Source organism: Nicotiana attenuata, unplaced genomic scaffold, assembly GCF_001879085.1.
Source record: "Nicotiana attenuata strain UT unplaced genomic scaffold, NIATTr2, whole genome shotgun sequence".
Classification (NCBI taxonomy): Eukaryota; Viridiplantae; Streptophyta; class Magnoliopsida; order Solanales; family Solanaceae; genus Nicotiana; species Nicotiana attenuata.
Genome location: NW_017672365.1, coordinates 172,248 through 187,539, shown reverse-complemented (window position 1 = coordinate 187,539; position 15,292 = coordinate 172,248).

Genomic DNA, 15,292 nt, shown 5'->3' with positions numbered 1-15,292 from the left:
TATATATATATTTCTTTTTTGGATCAGTTTTCTCTTTCTATTCCCATTTTGGACTTTGTATTTGTTATACATATATATTTTCTTTTCAAATTTTAACCCTTCCAGGTAAAAAAAATAATAAGTGTGACTTAACTCCTCTTTTTTTTTTGGGTCAGGAAAGATAAAGACATATATTAGTAGAAAGACTATTTCAGGGATACATTGGTAGTAAGCCTACTATTCGCTACAGTTACATAGTTGCTACATAAACCTAAAGAGGAATCTCTAAGGAGATCCTGGCTTAGGGGGTCCATAGAAGGAGTAACAGTAGACAGTGCTTGTGGTGGATTTACAGGTGATGAGTGAGTAGTGTGATCAAAAGAACAAGCCCTGACAAAACGAGTTGTAGTTACTCCATCTAAGTCTGATTGGTATGCATCAAGTGCAGCAGACGTTAGCAAAGGCAAAAACCGCATTGTAGTATCTTTTAGAGTGGTCCCATATTTGGCTAGTTGGTCAGCTACCATGTTTTGTTCCTGTAAATATGCGTGATAGGAGGATCATGTAGCTTGTGGAGGAAGTACCTGCAATTAGTAATAATGGGAGAGACATTAGTACTGTAATTGTATATGATAGTAGTAACCACCTTTGCATCTATTTTAATTTTCAAAGGCTAGAAGTTGTATTGTAATGTCAATTGTAAGCCACGCAATAGTGCAAGTTGCTCCATGTCCGTGCTGGAGCCTGAGTATGAGTGGCCAGCAAATCCTAGCAGCCATATGCCTTTAGAGTTTCGAAAAATGCCTCCATAACCATTAGAGTGGCTGGTGAAGCCCCATCTGTTTATAGCTGATAGGTTCTGGGCACAGGTGGGTGCCATTTTAAATACATGGGTATTTTAGGTAGATATCTAGGTGTAGGGGAGGTCAGGTGGTAGTATTCGACTGCTCAACCTATGATGGTCTTAGGACTAGGGCGTTGTTTTAGATTATGAAAAGAGTTGGTGTTACGAGTAAGCCATATGTGCCATAGGCAAAAGGGCAGAAAGGTGGAGTTGGGGATGGAGTGTTGTAGGGGTATGGAACTAGTATGAATTATGGTGTGAAGCCATTGTTGCTATGAGGTTGGTGGAGCCAGAAGACGAACCGGGTGTGGGTAAAGGTTGAGATTTAACCATAATGCTTTGGCATTTGGCCATTGAAAGAATATGTGTGGGAGGGTTTCTTCCTGTTGGCAAATGTTGCATAGGTTATCAGGGGTGATGTGAAGTTTGAAGAGGTAGGATTTTGTGGGCAGTTGCCCATGAGTTAATAACCACAGAAAATGCAAGATCTTGGGTGGAAGGTGCAACTTCCATAGCCATTGGAAGGAAATTGGTGGAGGTTGTTGTAATAACACCTTGTAGGAGGAATTAACAATGAGCATGGAGTTCGGAGTAAGGCTCCAGGTTAGGATGTCATGGGGGATGGAATTGTAAGGGATGTAGATGCTAAAAATTTGGTTTACTATGGAAGCAAGAAGAACAAAAGAGAGGGATGACAGGTCCCATGTTTTATTTCGAATGAAATTGGCAACAGATAGAGTGTCTTCTCGAGGAGTGAGGGGCCTATAAATAAAGGATCTGAGTGTCGTATTTGGTTTGATCCAAGAGTCAAGCCAGAAGTTAACAAATATGCCATTGTAGATTTTCCAAAGGGCACCCTGTTGACAAATGGACCAACCTCGGAGGATATTGCGCCAGATGAAGGAGGAATGGGCAGTTCGTTTCGTACGGGGTTTGCAATATTTAGAGATTAGGGTAGAGGCCCAAAATGAAGTAGGTGATTGAAATAGACGCCACGCAAGAGCAGCGTGCAGAGCTCTATTTTTAAGGGAAATGTTTACCGTGAAAATGGTAATGACAATTAAATTTATAAATGGGATTCTAAAAATACGTGATCTAGTTCCCGAGCTAGTTTGGAAGGGTGATTAGTGCTAAATACGGAGTAAGACGGTAAAGATCAAGCTAGCCAAAATAACAATCGAACCAGTAAAACGGGGGGCGTTTACCCCGGNACGTCTTCGGGACATCCTAGGACGCTTTTAACACCTTAGGCACTGATACCAAGTTTGTCACGCCCCAAACCTCGGGGAGCGCGACCGGCGCGCGACCGAGCGAACCCGGTCGAGCAAGCCTATCTAGCCTTTCTCCCCCGACTCATTTTATATCCGAAGAATTAATGTGCTTACCGTGAAAATGGTAACAATAATTAAATTTATAAATGGATTCTAAAAATACATGATCTATTCCCGAGCTAGTTTGGAAGGGTGATTAGTGTTAAATACAGAGTAAGATCGAGCTAGCCAAAATAACAACCGAACCAGTAAGAGGGGCATTCCCGGGCTTAGAACAACCCGGTAGATACCTCGGGGCCAGGCCTAGAGCCTATTTCGGGCCTATCGGAGGTAATCTTATCGAGGGTAGTCAGGAAGGGAATAACAGATAAGTATGTGTATGTAAGGCTTTATACCGTCAATCTTGAGCTAAATGAGGAAGAATAAAAGAAGAACAATAAAATGCTAGGGCGACCTCGGGGTCGAAGAACACAGTTAACTTAGAAGAAAGAGATAGAGAGAGAAATTATTGCTTATTGGAGAAGTGGAGCAACCTCAGTCCCTTACAAGGTGGGGTGAGTCCCCCTTATATAGGCAAGGGGACTCGGTAAAATATGCATATATTATTTATAAGAGTAGAAAGATGGAACGGCCTATCGCACGTTATCTCAGTAGGTTACAGATAGACCGGCCCTGTCAGGTGTAGCCATGTGCTTTCGAGACATCTCCTTTCACCCTGACCTCGGGCCCTGCTTCCTTTGATTCGGACCTCGACAAGCCCTGAGGCTGTGAACTCGATCGTGGCCTCTTATCCTCGGGGTCTCGAGGATGGCTTCCAAATTTTTCTTGATAGCGAAAATCAAGTCTTTTGATTTTTACCGCATACAGATAGTCTCCGCGTTTCTCATGACGAAGTGATGGGAAACGATTCCGACACTCGACTCCTCAAGCTCCCTTTGGTGATGCTATAATGGTGATTCAGATCGCAGCGCAATACTTCGTAACCGTTGGCGTATCTCATAGATCTCTGCCCGACGTCCTGTCGTTTCCGCTCCTCGAGGCAAAAAGTGCTGCCGTTGGCTCATTTTTTCAAAGACGTAGTAATTATGCCCGTCGGTCAATCTTTCAGAGCATCGATGACCTTGTCGTTTTCTCCCTGTAAATGAGGGCATTTTGTGGCATTACATCTTTCATTTCAACACTCCCGCTGGTATGTTTTGCTTCTTCCCTCCCACCATCTTCTTTTGTTTTTGACTACCATGATGGGAGCCTTCTATCTCAAGGCTGTTTGGGGGAGATCTTCCGGGCCACATCGAGGCCTTCTGTCGGGGTCCACCTTTATTCAACGTAAACATATACGTTGGCCGTTGCTGCTACCGTTGGCTCGAAACGATGATGTGAGGAGAGTCGGTTTCACCTTTGCTTAGATGGTTAATCGGATTGTGCACCGTTGCTCAAAAGGGGCTCGGAATACCCACCGCTGCTCACCTTCATACCCCGGCTCGACGTGGAACTCCGCCCTGAGCCGGGAGCTTACACGGCTTGCTGCTTGAAGAAGTGTATTTGAAGTAGCCGTGCGAGCAGGTCTGAGGATTATTCGGCCCGCTCCCTCTCCGAAACTTCCTTGGTCAAAGAGGATCCTCGAGCTTCGGAGAGTTGTGGCGCTTCGTCGTCCTTTCCTGCTCCCTGGTTGCTCTTCCTCGGCTGTGTCAAAGTGGACAGCTGAGATAGGGCTTTCGGGGGCGATCCTGGAGATACGTCCTTCGAGGGTAGAGTAGGTTTTAGGCCCTTTTCTCATGTATTCTCTTTTGTCGTATTTGCATCGCGAACCCTTTGTAGGCTTTTGTACTTTGTATGTGATGTCCCTCCGGGGCTATGTAATCGAACATTGTCACCCTTCGGGGGCTTTTGTACTTTGAAAATCTTATAAATGAGAAATGAACTTTGTTGACCTCTGCTTTCGAGTTTGCTCTATTTCCTTATGCTTTCATGCCCTTCGAGGCTCTTCAAATGTATTCCTTTGTGTTGCTGATCGCTGATATTAATCTTGGACGTGAGTGTTTGCTTTGATTTCCCGCCGATTGACATGGGCTTTTTTGGTCCCACTGTCATCCTTCGGGATTTTTAAATGCCTTCTATTGCTTATGGGTCGTTGTAGCTTGGCGTGATAGCTTGTTTTGGTCCCCAGCTGATTGGCAAGGATCTTTCCCGCTTTCTTTTTTGTTGTACTTGGGCTTGATGAGGGACCGACCGGATAGGCTCGAGCTGTCGGGGCCCACTGGTTTGATTGGAGATCTTGCATCAAATTTTGGGGCCTTCGGGAATGATACCCCGGATGAAGGTCATCCCTGGGTGCCTCGGTGGGCCCTGTTAATTTTGACGTGGATAACTCTTTTGAAGAGTGTAAGGTTGGCTTCCATTTGAGGAGTTTGCCTATGCGCGGGGTGCTTCTTTGGGGCCTCGTAGAGCTTTGGAGATCGGAGCTTCTTCAGGTTTGCTCTTCCGGGAATTGTGATCCCGGGTGCACGCCTTGCGTCTGGCATCGGCGCCCTGGAGCATACATCTTGTAGGTGACTTCGCCGCTGCTTTTTGTATATAAGAGGGGTGGCTTCGGCCTTTTTGTGGGACTTCACTATTGTTGGGCAGCTGTTCTTCCGTTTCGGCATAGGGCTCCCTATCTTCTAAAGTGCGAAAACCGTTTGTGCTTCTTTGCTTTATTTTGTTAGTTCTGCTTAAGTTATGGCGACCATTTCGGAACCGTTAAGGCAATGGTCGGGGGATGCTGTTCCCGGTGTTGGAGAGTCGAAGGGCTTCGCTATGGAGACGGCGTCCTTGATGAGAGAGGAACACCTGGATATGGCGAGGCAATATTGCGGGTGGAGCGAGGGGATGACACTGTGGGTGTTTTCCCCTCGCGAAGGCATCGCGGACTCTGCTGATGGGTTTTTGAGCGTGTACTTATACCCTATTGCATTTGGCCCCCTTGATAAGGTCGTGCTCGACTTTTTTTTGAAGTATCGGGTTACCTTGGCGCAAATCCATCCGTCGCTTTGGCGGACGGTGCTGCTGATGAGATTTTTTTCGGAGAAGGTCGGACTTGAGTTCACGCTTGACCATCTCATCAGTCTGTATCGGCCTTTCCACCATCGAGGTCTGCTAACCTTGAGGGATCGCTCGCCCACGCCCTTCGTTGTTGACGACGATGAAGGGGGAGATCGAAGGTGGGCCAGTTGGTTTGTCCGAGTCAGGACGACTGATGTGATCCCTGTGGATTTCCTACCGTTCCCCAAAGGGTGGAATTATGCGCGTAAGTGAGGCGTTTTTTCCGTTACTTCAGTTTTTGTTCATAGCAAAAATCGGCCATGTAATCAGTATTATTCCCTTTGTTGTAGCAACTTCATGGGCTCCGGGCCAAGTTCACAATTTGCCCGGCAGGGTTCGGAGGCTGGTGATCCATTCGTCTTGCGATGAACGCAGGTGGCGAGCTATGTCTCGCATCAGGCGGGGAGCAGATCATCAAGGTATGTGCGTATGTTGCTTCTTTGTCGATATGTTCCTGAGGCAACATTTTCTCATCTCATCTACGCTGGACGCATTATTTTTGCAGATATCGTGCGGTTCCTCGGGGCGAGGTAGCGTTTTCCCGGAGGAGATATGGAATCGTCGGCTTCCGAGTCGAGAGACGACAACAGCAAGAGGGTCCGAGACCCACCATGCGAGGGAGCTTCTAGTGGCGCTTGCCGGGCTCGTATTTCTGAGGACGGGGCATCACCCGTGTCGGCTATCCCCGGGGTACCTGTTTCTCGGCGAGCGGCTCCCTCGAATGAGCATGTTATGTCCGGAACTGGTTCTTTCGGGGTTGCGGGAGCGGTATTATCAGAAGTGTGTTCTGATCTAGAGAAAACTTGCCATCTTTACTTTGCGGTGAGTTCGTGCATAATTCTCTCATTCCCCGCGTCTTCCTCCCCTCATTGAATCTTTCCTGCGCATGCCTCTGATAGGCTCAAGTCCAAGCTGTTTCGTCAAAAGGCCAAGTTCCAGAGGGCTCAGGATAAGGGAGAATCCGTTAGGATTCTTTGCAAGGAGAAAGAAGTTGAGCTGCAGTAGTGGCGATATGAGGCGTACCGGAGCTCGAACTATGAGAGCTATTTGATGGAGCAGGTAATTTCCTGCAGTGCGTTCTTTGCTTCTTTTTAATTTTTAAGGCTAACTTCTTCTTGCCGTGTTAGCTGTAAAAAAAGATAGAGGCCTTGGAGTACCTCAAGGGTGAGGTGAACCGTGTCAGGGCAGCTTGCGAGGAACTAAAGGGCCAAGTGCGGGCTCAAGCCTTGGAGGAGGTGAGCGCTTCAGCCAAGATTCCTGCCTTCGAGGCCCAGCTCAACTTATCCCGAAGTAACGCCAAGGTTCAAGCGGATATGATCGAGAAACTGGAGTCTGACTTCTCGAAGGTCAGGGGCGAGATAGTTGACGCGCGGGCGGAAGCGGCGCTGAGCCGAACCAGGGCGGATCATGAGATGGCGATTTGCATAAACGAGGCTACTGATGCCCAATCCTAGTTGAGGCAAGCCCTTGATCGTGAGAAGAGGATCGAGGAATATGTTCGCCACCGATCCCGAAGAGAAGTGTTCGAGGAAGTTAGAGCGAGAGGCTTTATCCTCTCGGAGGAATTGGCTCAAGCAAGGGCGGACGAGCGCGATGCTCGATCACTCCTCGTGGGCGTTGCAGGGGGCGATCTTGACGGGTTGTAGCCTCTTGGCACAAAATATAGCTCCTACTATTTTGTAGCTTGGTCTCCAGCACGCGCAGAGCGTGCCTGTAGGTGGAGAATGTTTTTGTCGTATGTAATGTAAGGAGAATTTCAAAGTGTTATTCTTTTTGTACCTTTTTTCTGTCGTTCCTCTTGATCATGTGGATTGGTTTATGGGATCGGTCCCTGGGCCATGCTATGGCTTGAACTCTGATTGGCCTTCCGGCTTTTTCCCGCCTTCATGGGCGGAGGCTGATGACCCTATGTGCTCCTGGACCGAACCGTTTTTTGCGGGCGCGTGGCCTGGGGATTTGTCGCGACTGTTGATAGCATTGTCGGGGCCGTGCTTTTAGGAGTATGGTGATTGAATTTCCCTCGGGTTCAGTCTCCGAGTCGGGATCCTGACTCGGGCTTATTTTACCCTCGAGCCCGTTCGGGCTGGTGATAATGACTTTCATTCTCTACCCTGGGGCGTTTTGCGATTTTCCGGGTTTGGTCTCCGAGTCGTGTTGCGATTCGAGCTGTAGTCGACCCTTAAATCTCATCTGAGTTTTTGGCCAGCGATGGTGACCTTTCGCGTTGCTTGGCCATTGGGACCTTTAAGTATGAGGCCCGGAGGCATGCTTAGCTGGCGACAATGGTACTTACGCTATTTGGTCGCAGGGACCCTTTTGATATGAGGCCCGGAGGCTTTGCTTAGTTTAACTATTTTGGATCCGGTCTCCGAATCGGGTTACGATTCAAGCTCACTTTAATCCTCAAGTTGTCAATTTTCAAGCTGATGGTCGTAGAGACCTTTCGGTGTGAGGCCCGGAGGCTTTGCTTAGCCGGCGACAATGGCACTTACGCTATTTGATGTGAGGCCCGGAGGCTTTTGTAGGCTTTGTTTCCTCTCGTTAAGGTCTTATCGATTATTTTGCCTGACCCGTCGTCGGTTCTAAAAGAACCTCGATTTCAAGTCGTAGTCGGCGATGTTTTGAGCACCTCAGAAGGTTCATAGCCCATAGGTCGAGTAGATCGACGCTTTTGTGATTTTAGAGCCGACATGGTCGAGACTCGTTTTTTGCCTGTTGAGGGAAGCCTGTGTTTAACCGGTTCTTTCCGAAGTAGATTCGGAGGATTTTTTAGGGCAAAATACCTTAAAACCCCCCTAAACTTGCCATAGATTATTAGTTACAGCCATAAACTATTCGTGGTCTTAATTACCCCCCTCAACTTGGCCTTTTGAGAGTCATTACCCCCTTGGACGCTGATGTGGCAAAGAGTGTGGGTGCACTCGCCTGCCACGTGGATTTTTCTTTGTATGTGGCATTTTTTGAAAAATAAAATATATGTTTACCTTTTTAAGTATGTTACTTTTTTAGATAATTTTTTTCGAATACAATTTATAATAAAAACAGTTGAAATAAAATAGTCATTATACTGCAATTGTACACTCTTTTGATTTCTTCTTTTGATGCAATGACTATTTATTTTAACTGTGTATTTTTATTTTTCGGATAAAATTTGTAAAAAAAATATATTTTTAGAGCACCGTAATTTAGAGTTATATAAAAAAAATTATAGCCAAAATAATTAATTTCAATCTATGTATTTTTTATAACTTTTTAGATACCTTGACTATTTATTTCAATTGTATAAATCTTTATTTTTGGGTCAAATTCAAAAAAAGATTAACTAAAACTTTATTATTTTTAGCCAAATAAAAAAATTTAGCCTAAATAATGTAGTTCTATCCAAGTTTTACTATAAATTGTATTCAAAAAAATTATCTCAAGATAATGTAGTTCTACGGTAAAATATGCATATATTATTTACAAGAGTAGAAAGATCGCACGTCATCTCAGTAGGTTACAGATAGACCGACACTGTCAGGTGTAGCCATGTGCTTCGGAGACATCTCCTCTCACCCTGACTTCGGGCCCTGCTTCCTTTGATTCGGACCTCGACGAGCCCTGAGGCCGAGAACTCGATCGTGGCCTTCCATCCTCGGGGTCTCGAGGAAGGCTTCCGAAATTGTCTTGATAGCGAAAATCAAGTCTTCTGATTTTTACCGCGTACAGGAAAGTTTCTGGATACCTAATCCCCCTTGTGATGGGAGTAGTGACGACTTCCCATTTAATCAAATGTATTCTTTTCTTATGTTCTGTAGTACCCCAGAGGAAATTACGCTGGTAGCGTTAGAGATGCTTAATAATGTATGGAGGTAGAGTGATGTATTGCATGACGTGGTTTGGCAGGGAGTTTAAGGTGCTTTTAATGACGGTGGTATGTCCTGCTAGGGTAAGGAAATTGGTTTTCCAGCCGGCCAGGCGTAGTTTAAAGTTTTCTAATAGAAATTGGAAGTCCCGTTTTTCGGCCTCTTAAGAAATATGGGAAAACCTAAATATTTCCCAAAGGACTTGCCTTCTAAAATATTAAAAGATTGAAGTATCGAAGTGCGACGCTGCTGGGGGCAGTTATCGGAGAAAAAAATCTTTGATTTGTTCAGGTTGATTTTCATGCCGGACCATTCCGAGAAATGACGGAGTGCATTGATGATGGTAGTGCAAGAAGTGGTTGAGGTGCGGGAAGTGAGAATGATATCATCTGCGAAAAAAAGATGAGAGATAGGGGGAGATGTAGGGGATAACTTAATGGGGTGCCATGAGTTGTAGTCAATAGCATTTTCAATGCTCCTAGACAGCATTTCCATACAAAGTATGAATAAGTATGGTGATAGGGGATCACCCTGACGGATGCCTCTGGAAGGGTATACCACATCAGTAGGTGTGCCATTAATTTGTATTGAGATTGATGACGAGGATACGCATGACATAATTAAACTTATAAGGGGTGACGGAAAATTGAAATAGGCAAGAGTATGCTTGATGAAAGACCATTCAAGACGGTTGAAGGCCTTTTCTAGGTCTAGCTTAAGAAGCATGCTAGAGGTGGTACCCCTCATAGTGCAGAATTTATTAAGAATTTCTTGTACGAGGATAGCATTATCCGCTGCTCTTTTATTTGTTTGGAAGCTCGTTTGAGAGGGATGTATGATTGTTTCAATAAAATGCTTGATGCGGTTGACGATGATCTTGGTAATGAGTTTATAGATAGTGTTACATAAACTGATGGGGCAATATTGGTGTACTGTTGCCGCATTTTTAAATTTGGGAATGAGGCATAGGTAGGTAGAATTTATGTGTGAGGGGATTGTGTATGAGCGAAAGGTTTGGTAACATAGAGCCAAGACGGATTATTTAATTTCAGGCCAATATTGTTGGTAGAAGAAAGGGTATAGACCGTCGGGCCCCGGAGCCTTTAGGGCCTTAAGGATCGTAGTGCTTGGGTAATTTCACTATCTTCTAGTGGTCTAGTAAGAATTGTGCATGCGTCAGTTTGAAGAAAATGGTGAGAATCCCTAGGGGATGAGTTGTGTGAGGAGAAAGAGTCCGTGGTAAAGAGGGCCGTGAAGTGTGTCCAAAGAGTATTATGGATTAAAGACGAGTCATAACACCAATTGCCTGCTTCATCTTGTAAAGCAGTGATTCTATTTTTCCTACGTCTATGGAGTGTGGCTAGGTGATAGTACTTAGTGTTGGCGTCACCCTCATTTAGCCAGTTAATACGGGACTTTAAGACCCAAAATTCTTCTTCTAACTTAAGTATATGGTCATACTCTTGAGTAAGCTCACGTTCAAGGTTTTGTAAGAAGGAGCTTGTGGGGTAATGACAAGAAGATTGTATGCCTGCAAGCCTGGCAAGTAGGGTTCGTTTCTTCTTAAAAATATTACCAAAAGTTTCGGTATTCCACTGTTGGATGGTACGGATGAAAGAAGAGGTAGCTTGGAGGTGATCACTATGTTCCTTCCAAATTGTAGATATTATAGGCCGGACATCGGGATGCGAGGCCCACATTGTTTCAAATCTAAATACTTTAGTAGTGGTAGAGGTGAAGCCGGTAAGGGAAAGCTTAATGGGGCAATGATGGGAGTGTGTTTGGGGGTGATTTGTAACAACAACATTTGGATGTAGATTAAGCCAATCATAATTTGCAAATATACGGTCAAGTCTTTCTAAAATGGTGTGACCTTTTGAGCGATTGTTAGTCTAGGTAAACTTACTACCTTTAAACCCTAAGTCAGAAAAGCCACAGTAATTAACACAGTTGAAAAAGGCATTCGAGCAAGAAAGACAAAGTCCATTACCACCAAAATTTTCAGTAGCATGAAGTATTTCATTAAAATCGCACCCCAGAGCCAAAGGCTCGTGTATGATTCATGGATACGTTTAAGATTTTCCCATAAGATACGCCTATCCAAATAAACATTGCTAGCATAAATTGTCATAAATAACCAAGTATGAGGAAGAGGTAGTACCTGAACCATGCAATGAATCTCTTGGCGCGTCATGGCGATCTCATCCACAGTGAGTATATCATTAAGCCATAGAACAACAATACCCCCGGAGAGCCTATCAGCAGGCACTTCGGCCATATTAGTAAAGTTAAAATCATCCCTAATTGCCTGATGATCAGTGAGGTGGGTTTCTAGGAGGACTACTAGGGCCGGACGATTGTAATCCAACAAATAGAGAAATTTCTATTCAAGTTGGGTGAGTGAGTACCACGACAGTTCCAAATGATGAAGTTCATATTATGGGGAAGGGGGTGGGGTGGCTCCTCCGCTTGTAATGTGGGGTTGAAGACCATCACATATTTTCCCACTTCCGGGTTGGTTGTGGGACGTAGAATTATCGAGCAACGGCTTAGAGTGGGAGGACATACGAGAAATAGTTTTTTTGCATACTGCTCTTTGAGGACACAAGCTTGTATTTCTCGGAGATAGATTATTTCTGTGCGAGTTTCTCTGTACTGTTGCATTATGGCAGCAGTTTCCAGGGGATCAGGGTCGTCTGGTTCGTTTGGATTGGGGTGGGGTATCTGTGGAGTTGGGTGAATGTTGCGAGACGGGGAGAAGAGGTTGTGTGGGCTGACTGGGGATGGCAGGAGAGTGCTTAGAGGTGTAGGGGCAAGGATGTACGGTTGAATCAAGGGTGTGGGGGGAGTGGGAGGAGGGTTGGGGTAGAAGAGGAGGTTGAGAGGCTGTGGAAGGTAAGGATTTGGGAGTGTACTGGGGCTGGCAGAGAGGGACCGATTGTGTTGACTGTAGAGGTCCATGGCTAGTCGCATCCCCTTCATCACTATCTGGGCAAGGTCGGACGGGTTGTGGAGGAGGATCATGGCTTCTTGATGGTTTACTTCCATAGTGAATGTTAGCGCTTGATTTTGAAGGGCTAATTCCATCCATGACTGAGGTTCAGTTGTTGCATGGGGAGTCTGGGCAGTGTAAATTCGATGGAGGGGGGTTCATATCTAGGTGGTGGGTGTTTTGGGGTTGAGTGGGTGTTGGAGACACCCTGGAGGTGCGGTGACGATGGTGGTAGATTGGAATTGGGATGGCATTGTAGGGAGGGGGAGTGAGGTCGTTGACAGACTCTTTGTTGTTAAGTAATGTTGAGATTATAGGAGTAGGAGGATTAGTAGAAGAAGTGTGTGGGCTTGTATATGGGCTTGGGTGGGGATTTATAGAGGCAGGTAATGGAGAAGTGTATTTCGGTTGGGGGGAGCCCATTGGAAGAGTGATGGCGGCATTAAGAATTTGTGTGGGCTGGTCTGTTATGTCATGATGGGTTTGGTCAGGGGGGTTGTCAGGTGTGGGAGGTAGCAGATGAGGGGTGAGAGATAGGGTGTGTAGGGTTGATGAGTCAGCTAATGATTGCATGGGTGTAGTGTGTTGTGGCATTAGGGGTGCCATGTGGACAGGTTGGGTAAAAGGTGAATCAAGTGGAGTTGGTAGGCTTGGTGGGTCGTAAGGCTAGAGCAGTCCATCTAGCTTGGGCCTGATGTAGGAGTAAGGGTATGTTGGTATGGGTCTAAGGGGATAGTGGAAGTGGGCACAGTTATAAGGGGGCCTAATTCAGTAAGTGTTTTTAGGATTTCTTTATTAAAAGATTTTGGAGCATTTGAAATACTGCTTTTTGGAAAACCAGTGGTATGCGTAACAACTGAGATAGGGTTAGAGGACATACCTTTTTCATTTGTAGTCGCCGCCTTTGGTGGCAGATGGTTGTACTCCGATGGGAACCAAGACTCCTCTTTTGCATGAGGTCGTCATGGTAAATTTTTGTGAAGTCGTCTGGGAAAGGTTACTGTGTGCCATTCATCTTGAGATGAAGTCAGTGACGAGGGGGATGGGTGACGAATAGTGGATGATAGGTTGGTGTAGGGTAAGAAGGTGGTGAAGATGGTTGGTGTATGTGGTTTGTGGTGGAGTCTGGGCAGCGGATACTGGGGTGGCCCATTTTGCCGCACTTGAAAAGAAGATCCAAAATTTCGTAGTGGATTATTTTTTTATGCGATCCAATAAATAGGTGGGTCTTAAGGGTATGATCTAGCGGGACCTCGACGCATAAACGTGCGTATCTCCCCTGGAAGTTAAAGAGGTGCAGTTGTCAACTTTTAACAATTTGCCAATCTTGTTACTACCTTTTCTAAGATCTGAAGGTCATAAAATTTGGTAGGTAATTCGAATAAGCGTACCCAAACTGCTGAGTAAGTGAGTGGGGTGTTTGATGCAATGAATTTGGGTTCCCATCTTCTCACAGACAGAAAGTGATTTAGCACAAACCAATGGCCATCATGAAGTGCTCTGAGCATGTTCTCTTCTCTTTGGAATTAAATGAGAAAATAGTCTGAGCCTAAATCTACCAGTGGGAGATCTTCTGTGGGTTTCCATTGAGCAAAGACTTTCTGTTTTAGTAGTTGGTGTCCCACCTTTCTACCCACAACTTTAATGATGATGGAGTATCTCCATGGTGAGTAGAGACGGGTTTTCTCTTCTGTCGTGAGGGGAATGAAATTTTCAGGGTCTGTGGAGGGGGTGAGTTCATCAGTGAGATCAAGATTTGCATGAGTGGGTGAGAGGTGGAGTGTATCAGTGGATATTTGGGTATGTGTGAGTAGCTTTTGGAGAAAAGAGGGGTTATTGGGACTTGGAGTAGAACTATCAATTTGGATGGAAGAGTTGTCAGGCATTGAATGTGTGGTTTGGGTGGTATTTTTCATTGGCTAGCTTCTATGGAAGAACAGCTCAGAAGAGAGGAATGGGGGGAAGGAAAGTGTGGAGAGAGAGTAGAGAGAATTCTATATACTTAAATAGGTCGCCCCCTCAAAAAAGATTACAAGCCCTTTCCTATAATCAATAATTCAATTTCTTTGATATTGTAACGATCCAGCCGGTTGTTTTGAGTATTATAGCCCCGTTTCTCCATTTATTGCTTATTCTATGCCCATTTGTTGTTATGTGACCTGCCGGGGTGGTTGGTTTGGTTCCGGGGATGTTTCGGAATAAGTTGGGATACTTAGTCCCAAGGTTGGAAGCGTAAGTTGAAAGAGTTGACCGGATGTTGACTAATGTGTAAATTACTTCAGAATAGAGTTTTGTTGGTTCTGATAGCTCCGTATGGTGATTTTGGCTTGAATTGGAAAAAGTTGGAAAAGTTGAAGTTTGGAGAGTTGAGAGGTTTGATCGAGAGTTGACTTTGTGGTTACCGGGCTTGGATTTTGGTTTCGAAAGTTAAAATAGGTCCGTTGTGTCATTTATGACTTGTGTACAAAATTTGGGTTCAATCTGAGTTGCTTTGATAGGTTTCGTCATCGATTGTAGAAGTTGGAAATTCATTGGTTTCAATAGGCTTGAATTGGGGTGCGATTCGTATTGTTGATGTTGTTTGATGTGATTTGAGGCCTCGTCTAAGTTCGTATCATGTTTTAGGACTTGTTGATATATTTGGTTGAAGTCCGGGGGACTCGGGTGGATTTCGGATGGTTAACAGAATGAAATTGGACTTAGAATAATTTCTGATGCTGCTAATGTCTGGTGCCATCGCACCTGCGGAGGATTGGTCTCTGGTGCGTGACCGCATAAGCGAGCCTGGGGTCGCAGGTGCGGTCATGTGGAAGATGGGCAGTGGTCGCAGGTGCGAGTGAGTTTTCCGTATCTGCGAGCCCGCAGGTACGGTGTTTGGTTGAGGTGGCAGGTGATCACAGAACCGGGGAGGAATGCACAGAAGCGGATGCACTGAAGCGAATGGAGGACCGCAGAAGCGGTCTCGCAGGAGCGAAGGCTGGGCCGCAGGTGTGGCTGGTCAGGTCCTTAAGTGGATTCAGCAGAAGCGGAGCTGCAGGTGCGGCTGGGGAGTCCGTAGGTGCGAAATTGCCTAGGAAGAATATAAAATCGAGGGTTTGAGTTATTTTCTCATTTTTGAACTTTGCAAGCTCAGTTGGAGGCGATTTTTGAGAGGAGTTTCATGAGATTTCAAAAGGCAAGCTACTTTTGGTCGTTTTTATTTGATAATATTGAATACCCATTAAATTTCCAACCTATATTATGTGTTTTTAAGGTGAAATTTGGGAAAGTTTGGACTAGG